General features: G+C 36.7%; 1 pseudogene; it reads left to right on the top strand.

Annotated features, from left to right (window-relative positions):
* Positions 1 to 6,541: 6,541 nt before the first annotated feature.
* On the top strand, positions 6,542 to 6,958 carry LOC101650881 (annotated as a pseudogene).
* Positions 6,959 to 9,511: the final 2,553 nt, after the last annotated feature.

Below are 9,511 nucleotides of genomic sequence, written 5' to 3' on the forward strand. Positions count from 1 at the left end.
CTTTCTAGAGAACCCTGTCTAACACAAACTCATACATGCAAGAACTAGAGCCCTAGTAGCATTACTTTTTGACTCACCCACATATACAGTTTTAAAAAAATTATCGTTTTAACCATTTGAAATGTATACTTTGCTAATATTATGTTCACCATGTTCTTGACCAGAAATCATACTTTATGAAATAATTATGTATATATTTTGTGTAAAAAGTTCCATAATGAAATATAAATGATCACAACCATGAACAAAATTGTATCAAACAGAAAATACACTCACTAGTGCACTCATACAATCGATTTCTTAATCAGCAAAATAAGTGCCACAATCAAAATGTGACACGGGAGCTTCCCTTGTGGAAATTTAGGCTTGGCAAGGTACAAGGACATCTTTAAATCGCCAATAAAATATTTAATTGCATAAGCCTAATTAATACTGTAAGGAAATCGTGTTTGGAAAAGTAACTGAAATTTTAAAATGAAAATACAAAGCAAATGGCACACAAATGAATTTCCACTTATTACTCTCAATATTGTTTGTATCCCTCTTGTGTGTGTGTCCAAGAGGTGTGTTAATACTATCTAATGGCATTGCATATCTATTACTGCATATCTGATATTATGAAGAAAAGCCTTTCTCTCTTTTCAGTGCATTCCTGCTTATCTTTATATTCTTGTTAAAATTGCGTTGCCATAGTTACAAGACATTTATTTGGATCATTTGTCCTTAATTGACAAAGATGTTGCAATTTAGCCAGAATCAGGTTTTGCCAATTAATCGACTTAATTTTAAATGAGTCTTGTTAAAGATAGTTTTGAATAATGAATTCTCTTCTTGGCTCAATGTCTCCTTTCTATTTAAATATAATTCATGGAGAAGCTTTACATTGTTCTATTTTCAAAATCAGGGAAAACGAAATAGTTAAAGATATGCTTTCTAATCATTGTATCTTCTGCAAATTCCAGTAATCCACTTCATAAGACATTTATCTGAAGCGATTATAGATTTCTTAGAAATAAAGAGAATTAAGTGATTAAGAATTAACAGATATGTGCCAAATACCTGGAGTTGGGTTGTCTTTGAATGCTTTATCCTGATTTTACCCATCAAAAACATAAAATTATTGATGAAAATTCAAGTTTGTGGGGCTTCTATTGTTGCTTTTCTTCCCTAAAAGTAATCAATTTTACTATTACTAAAATGTATACATCTCAAGCAGTAAAAATCCAGTGGTCAAAAATAAATTTACCAGAAAATATTTTATCAGTCATCCATTCCTTTTTCCCTTCTCTGCTTGCTAATCCTTTTCTGAGCAGTGTTAGACCCCGCTAAACTTCACAAGATGTTCTCTATTGTTAAATTCATCCAGTTCTAAAGAAATACACAACCTTCTGTTGTTTTTACTGGTAATCTTTTTTGACTTTTTTCTTCACTGGTCCATGGGACAAAATTCTTTGGAAATTTTGTTAATTTATTCTATTTTAAGTTAGGTGACTTTGTTGTAAAGTAAAGCAAGTGACAAACAAACAAAAATTATCTTCAGTTGGTTTCTAGATTTCTCCCCTAATCTTGCTCTCTATCATTAGACCTGACCTTTCCTGCAGGTGTTGTGGGCTAAGAACTGCGAAGTCAGCAGTTCAAACTCACAAGCCACTCTGCAAGAAACAAATGAAAATGTCTGATCCTGTAAAGATTTACATCCTGGGAAACTGAAAGCAGGGAAGTTCTGCACTGTCTACAGAACCATCATGATTGGGAATCGACTCAGTGGCAGTGGGTTTTCTTTTTGGTTGCTATGAGTAGAAATTGATTCCATAGCAATGGTCTTGGTTTTAGGTGGATGCCTACCAAGAAAATATGCCCTTTAAAATTAGAAGAATAACTGATGTCCTCTTCGAGCATAATGCCAATAGATACAATGAGCATCCCGATTTTGAGGAACTATGAGGAAAGGTACATTATTCTACCAAAGTGATAACATCTTAGTCACTAGAGGAAATGAAAAAGGGGATGTGAGATGCAGGATGCGTGTGATTCATAATTCTATTATACGGAGGAACAAAAGGTTAGATTAGGCCAGGGGAGATTTGAAACAGTTAGTGACCACAGCTGAACATATATCAGTTGTGAATGAGTATCATTCTTTATAAACCTTCCCAAAGAGTCCATTATGAGAAAGACAATAACATGGAAGCTTAGAAATAGACAGTAGGAACTAGATTAAAGCAATTATTCTCAAGACACAAAGATATAGAGCAGTGGCCATTAAAGGGTGGTCCCTGAACCCATCATCAACTGGTAATTTGTTAGAAATGAAAATTCTCAGTCTCTTCCCAGAAACTCTTGGGTTGTTTAATGATTACTAACCACTCTTAAATAATGTTAAGCACACAGACGTTTGAGAGCCACTGGTTTAGAGACCACCTTTAAGAGAATTTACTTACATAGAAGGTGGAGAATCTTTTCTCCTGCTAAAGGCCATTTAGATATGTAAAACAACATTATTCTCAGGCCATGATGGTCAAACATTTAATCAACTCACCCCTCATGTGATAGCTGGAATTGCTGCTCCTTGGTGATTGTTTCATGGGCTTCATTCAGCCTATGGGCCAGGGGTGCCTCACCCTTGATGTATATGAACAAACATTAACTAATCAAAGATATTGCAAATAGAGCATGGGGCCTTATCTGACCACTCATGGCTACACAGAGCAGAGAAAGAGAATTATCATCAGCATCAGCTCTTGGTCCATAAGGCCGAGGTCAGACATGCCTTCACCCTTCAATAAATCTTTGCCATTCTGACCCCAACCATCCCTCCCACAGCACTTTCTACATCTCTGCTGAGTTCAATAATCGATTTTAGTGATCCCACAGAACTCACAGGCAGTACTCATAATTTTGGGCGGTGTTAAGCTGGGCTAGCTGGAGAAGCAGAACCACTGAGATATGCACATATACCAAAAGAACAAAATGGTTCACATGGCTTTAGAAGTGGATTGGTCCAGCCCATGGTGAAGTTCATGAGTCAGATGTTATACTGGATGCTTCTCTTGAATTGAATAGTTTCAGTAGCTGAAGACCCTGCAGCTGCAGGAATACCACAGCCCGCAGGTATCCCAAGGTCAGCAAGTCAGGCTTGTGACGGAAGAGGCGAATCAGTCCAAGGTTAGCAGACAGGATTGCAGGCCACTAATGGGCCCCATGATTGGAAGGAAATATGACAGGGAAATGAGCTCAAGTCCAAAGAACCTAAAGTTAATAAGCCAGATGCCAAATCCAAACCGAGCAAAAGGCAAACAAGCTTTCCACAGTGTATGCTTACACAGGAAGTAGGCCACAATGTCAAGAAAACATCCATTCAATTGCATCAGGGCTTTAAGCTGAGTGTACAAACCAATAGAATCTTCTTATAACTTCTTGGGTGCTCATAGCAGATCCCATCATGGAGTTGATTACACTCTGTTAGCTCATATCATGCGGCATGACTGGGCCTTAACTGCCAAATCACTGAGAATCTTGACCCAGCCAAGGTGACACAACCTAACAATCACATGCGTTTGTTAAGGGAGTTACGAGGTTACAATTCAGGATCAGAAATAGTTATTTCAGTCAGGAGCACATTTTCTCAGCTATTTCTGCAAGTATGTCCGTCTTGAGGTCCAGTCTCTGGTGCTGCCACTTCAGTCTCCCCTTTGCAGCAATGTCTCTCGTGTCACAGCTCCCGGTCTTATGGATTGAAGAGATTCAGTGTATATTGTGGGGTTCAAAGTACATACTCCGCTCCTGCTCTTCTTTCTCGATTGTAGTGAGATGCCCCTTTCTTGCTTCCAAGATGGCTTATTTCATACATAGTGACATGTCAAAACTGACCGTTTCCCACATTCGAGTTCCATACACCCTATTTTCATGTTTCTATAGAAGAACCATAGCAAGTAATCCAGTACCCCACAGATGCATACTAAAAAACTCATAGCCTTCAAGGCTATAGTATTTTGGTTTCAAAATGAAGCATACTTTACAGATCGTTAAATAATCCAAGGGAATTTTAAAATGTGGCATATATGGGGCCAGATGAAATGGATTGTAGTCTTCCACCGTTAATGAATTTTTAGTTTTTGTCAATGACTGAATAGAAGAATCCTGATCAAAAGGGAGAAATCTGTGAAAAAGAATCTGTAAATACACCTAGAAGCCAGACTTATTTTAATCTATGAGACCAGAACTGTCACATAGAATCATTGCCAAATGAAATAGCAATGTAACTCAATTAAGAAAGAATTTTAACCTTGTTAAAAAAAAGTCTTCATAAGAGTTAAATTTTCCAACAGGTCAACTAAAACACAGATGAGTATTTTAATGATAAAACAATATGTGTAGAGATATTGAGAATGGTGGTACAATGTGGAATATGTAACCGATGCCATTAAACCATACATGTAGAAATTGTCAATGGAAGGATTTTAGTTTGTGTGTATTGTCAAACTCATTACCATCAAGTCAATTCAAACTCATAGCAACTCCATAGGACAGGGTAGAACTACTTTGTAGTTTCCAGATTTTCTTCCATGGAGTGGGTGGTTGGTCAAATGACTGACATTTCAGTTAGAAGTCAAGGGGCACCCACCAGTGTTCCTTTGTATATTTCTATCAATCATACATTTAAAAAAATGAAAACTAAAGCAATCATGATGATATTAACGACAGATTTAGTGGGGTTTTATATTTCTAATATAGTTCCTGGTGGTGCTGTCATGTAAGCATTGTGCTGCTTACGACCACGTCAACGATTCAAACCCACCAGTGCCTCTGAAGATGAAGGACGAGGTTATCTGTTCCTGTAAAGATTTGCAGTCACTGAAGCACAAAATAACATCTCTAGGAGTCTGTGTGGATCAAGGAATTTCATTGCCAATGTCAGGTGGATTTTGACCGAAAGTCTAGAAGACCAGAAATATATTTACTTGTGTTTTATAGATCATAACAAGGCATTTGACTGTGTGGATCATAACAAACTATGGATAACCTTGAGGGTGATGGGAATTCCAGAACACTTCATTGTGCTTGTGCAGAAGTTCTACATGGATCGAGGCAGTTGTGCAAACAGAATAAGAGAACACTGCATGGTTGAGAATCAGGAAAGATATGTATTTGTCTGGGTTGTATATTCTCATCATATTTATACAATCTGTATGCTGAGTGAATAATCAGAGAAGTTGAATTATATGAAGAAGAATTCAGCATTAGGATGGGAAGGAAGACTTATTAACAACCTGTGATGGGTAGATGACATAATTTGGCTTGTTGAAAGAGAGAAGCACTTGATGGCACTTGATGGACTTGCTGATGAAGATCAAAGATTGCAACCTTCAGTGTGGATTACAACTCAATGTTAAGAAAACCCAAATCCACACAATTTTACCAATAGATAACATCATGATAAAAAAATTAAAAGATTGAAGTTGTTAAGGATTTTGTCTTGCTTGGATCTATAATCAATGCTTATGGAAGCACCAGTTGAGAGATCCAACAACTCCTTGCATTAGGTAAATCTGATGCACAATGTCTCTCAAAAGTGTTGAAAAGAAATGTTGTTACTTGTGGGTCTGACCCACATCATGGTATTTTCAAGTGTTTCAAGTGCACGTGAAAACTGGACATTCAATAAGGAAGACTGAAAAGGCAGCCATGCATTTGAATTATGCTGCTGCTGAAGAATATTTAAAGTCTCATGGAGTGCCAAAAGAACCAACAAATCTATCTTGGAAGATGTATGTGCAGAATGCCTCTTAGAAGCAAGGATGGTGAGATTTTGCCCCACATACTTTTGACACAGTCACTACAGCAGTGGACTAAAACGTACCTTTTATAGCTATAAATTGAGACTTACTTGGCACATCTAACAATCTGTTGAGTCTGAACTCAATAACTGTGGCTGGCAATGCAGTTTTAGGAGAAGTAAAGACCCCTTGGGGTGGTTTTAAGGAAGATTGCTAGGTTTGCTACTAATTCTTTGAATGGACATTGGAAAGTTAGAAGGAAAGTGAGAAACATTCCACACTTAGAGAAAATGCAAGAAGTGTCCCAGTGTCTAAAGAGATGATTGGTTAATTTGAACAGTAGTTTCATGTTGATTGATGACATATGGAAAAGCGTTTGTCCAAGTCCTTAGATTTTGGCCTCAGAGTTTATTGATATATACCCAGCATTGTGATTCCTTGTCTGATACATCAGTGCCATTTTTCCCTATTCTGTGAGTTCTTTTTTATTCCATTGGTAATATCATTTGATGCACATAAAAGTCTAGTTTTTAGTATGTCCTAGTCATATAGCTTGTCTTCTGCAGGCTTTATATTTTTACTTATGTTTGATAATGTATTTATGCTATAAATCAGAGCTCTTGAACCTACAGTTGCCGTCTAATCTTCTTGTTTGTGCCAACACCTAGCTGATGACCTACCAGAAATGTGACCCAGCCGCATCCAGCGTGGTAGATGCCTAGAAAGAGGCTGAGCCCATGGGCAAGAGACTAAAACAGGAGCAGATGACCCTCATGATGTCTGGCAACAAAGGACTCTCTGCCTTCCCAGAATCAGTCAACCATTTCAAGTGGTTAGGGACCATCCACAGAGCAGCAGGCACAGTCTCTGAAGACCTGAGATATGAGCTCTCCCTGGAGTTCCCCAGTAGCTGTCCTTACAATGCAACTATTGTGAAGTTCTTCACCCCATGCTACCACCCCAATGTGGACACTCAGGGTACTATCTAGATGGACATCCTGAAGGACAGGAGGTCCGCCCGGTATAACGTCAGGACCGTGATCTTCTCCATCCAGAGTCTGCTTATAACATTGACAGCTCTCTGAACACACATGCTACCGAACTCTAGAAAAGCCCCACCAGCCTTTAAGAAATACCTGCAGAAAACCTACTCTAAAGAAGTCTCCAGCCAAGAGTCTTGACCAGCTCTGTCTAGCAGCACGTGTTGTGGGCTCTTCCTTAAACATCTGTCCTTCCTTCCCTTGATTTCTATGTAGAACTCTGTATCTTAAGCTGTGGTATCACATTTTGTTTCGTTTTTTTTTTTAAATTATGTATCCATTTGCAACTTTGTGATGAATTCAATAATTAACATTTGGGGCTTGAAAAAAATAGAGCCCCTTACACTGACCGATGTCTTCCTTCACCCACTTTTCTGTTGTCCATCCCCCTGGGAGGGAGTTATACATAGATCAGTGAGTGTAAGACATGAAAAAATAATAATAATTTATAAGTGATCAAGGGTTTATGAGGGAGAGTGGGTGCAGGAGGGAGGGGAAAATGAGAAGCTGATACCAAGTAGAAAGAAAATGTTTCGAAAATGATGGCAGCAAATGTACAAATGTACTTGACACAATGGATGGATGTATGGATTGTGATAAGATTTGTATGAGCCCCCCCAAAAATGTTTTTTTAGTCAAAATTAAAAATTAAAAAAATAGAACCCCTTATATTTTCCCCTAGTTTTTTTTTTCTTTGATGATCTATGTAGATTTAGGTTTTACATTTTGTTCTTTGATCCAACTTGAGTTTCTTTTCTTATATGGTATGAGGTTTAGATCTTGTTTCACTTTTTTTGCATATGAATATCCAGTTTTACCAGCACCATTTGTTAAAGGGATTATCACGTCCTTATTGATGCTATTTGCTTCTTTGTCAAAGATAAACTCTCCATAATTGGATAGATTTACTTTGGGGTTCTCAATTCTGTCCTCTTGGTTTATATGTCTGTTGTTATATTGGTACCAAGCTATTTTGACTACCACGGCTGTGTAGTAGGTTCTGAGACCAGGAAATGTGTGCCTTCTAGCTTTCTTCTTCTTCTTTCGTAACACTTTGATTATCAGGAGTTTCTTTTCTTTATATAAAAAAAATTGGTGATTATTTTTTATCATCTCTTTAAAGATTAATGTAAGTATATGGATCAGATTTGTGTTATATCTGTAGATTACTTTGGATAGTATTGACATTTTTACAATGTTGTCTTGAGAATGATCTTTTATTCCACTCATGTAGGTTTCTTTTGTGTGTTCTTGTCATAGTGTTTTGTAGTTTTCCTTATATAAGTTTTATTCTTGTTTGTTTCTCTAGTTAGCTTTATTCCTAAGTATTTAGTCTTTTGGATGACATGATGATTGTAAAAGATGTATGGTAAATGGTATTGTAAAAAGACTTCTGGTGGTGCTGATTTATAAGCTTTGGGCTTCTAGCTGCAAGGTCAGTAGATGAAACCTACCACCTGCTCCATGGAAAAAAGATGAGGCTATCTATTCCCATAAATATGTACAGCCTTGAAAATGTTAAGAAGACCTCTATGAATTGGAATGGACTAGATGGCAGTGGATTGGTGTTGGCATTGTAATTGACATTGTTTTCTTGATTGATTTTTCAGAGTTCTCTTTATTATAGTGAAGCAATCCAACTGACTTTCACATGTTGATCTGGTAGCTTGCCACTTTACTGAAAACTTTCACTTAATTTCCGTAATGTTGTTGCTTAAGTTTTTGGGATATTCTGTGTACAATTTCATATCATTTGCAATTCAAGGTAGTTACACTTCATTTTTGTCAATTTGGATGCCTTTCTGCCATTATACTTCTGCCTAGAACATCCAACACAATATTGAATAGGAGTGATGAAAATAGGCCTTTTTGTCTAGTTCCTGTTGCCAGTGTCTCTCTATTGAGACTAATATTGACCATTGTTTTTTTTATATTTGTCCTTAATTATGATGAGGAATTTATATTCTATTTCTGTTTTGTTGAGTGTATTTATCAGGATTGGGTGTGGGTTTTGACAAGTGCCTTTTTTGTGTGTCAATCAAAGTGATCATGTGGGTCTTAGCCTTTGTTTTATTTATTTAGTGGATTACATGATTGGTTTTCTAATGTTGAACCATCCTTGCATACCTGTTATAAATTTCACTTGACCATGATGTATTGTTTTTATTGGATGTTCTTGAATCCTTTGACTAGTAGTTTGTTGAGCATTTTTGGCATCTATGGAAATGAGATATATTGGTTGAAAATTTTATTTTTTAGTGATGTCTCTGTCGGTATTTGTATCAACATTATGCACACTTCATAAAATGAATTTAGGAGTGTTCTATTCTTTTCTGTATCGTGGAATATTTTTAGTAAAATTACCATCATTTTTTCTTTGAATATTTGCTTGAATTAATAAAGGAAGACATCAGGGCCCAAAGTTTTTCTCTAGGGAGCTTTTAAATGACTTGGTCAATTTTTTTATGCTATGGGTCTGTCTAAATTTTCTACATGTTTTTCTAATCACCTAATTAATTAATCAAAACATAACTTGATTAAGAAATAATCTTCACTCATTGCCATCAAGTTGTTTCAGCAATGGTATGGGACATGGTAGAACTGTCCCTGTGAATTTCTAAAACTGTAATTTTTTATGGAAGTAGGAAGTATCATCATTCTCCCAGAAATGGACGTAGTAAAATAATTATTCAT

This window comes from Echinops telfairi, unplaced genomic scaffold, assembly GCF_000313985.2.
Source record: "Echinops telfairi isolate 266 unplaced genomic scaffold, ASM31398v2 ScPeMD7_53;HRSCAF=182, whole genome shotgun sequence".
Classification (NCBI taxonomy): Eukaryota; Metazoa; Chordata; class Mammalia; order Afrosoricida; family Tenrecidae; genus Echinops; species Echinops telfairi.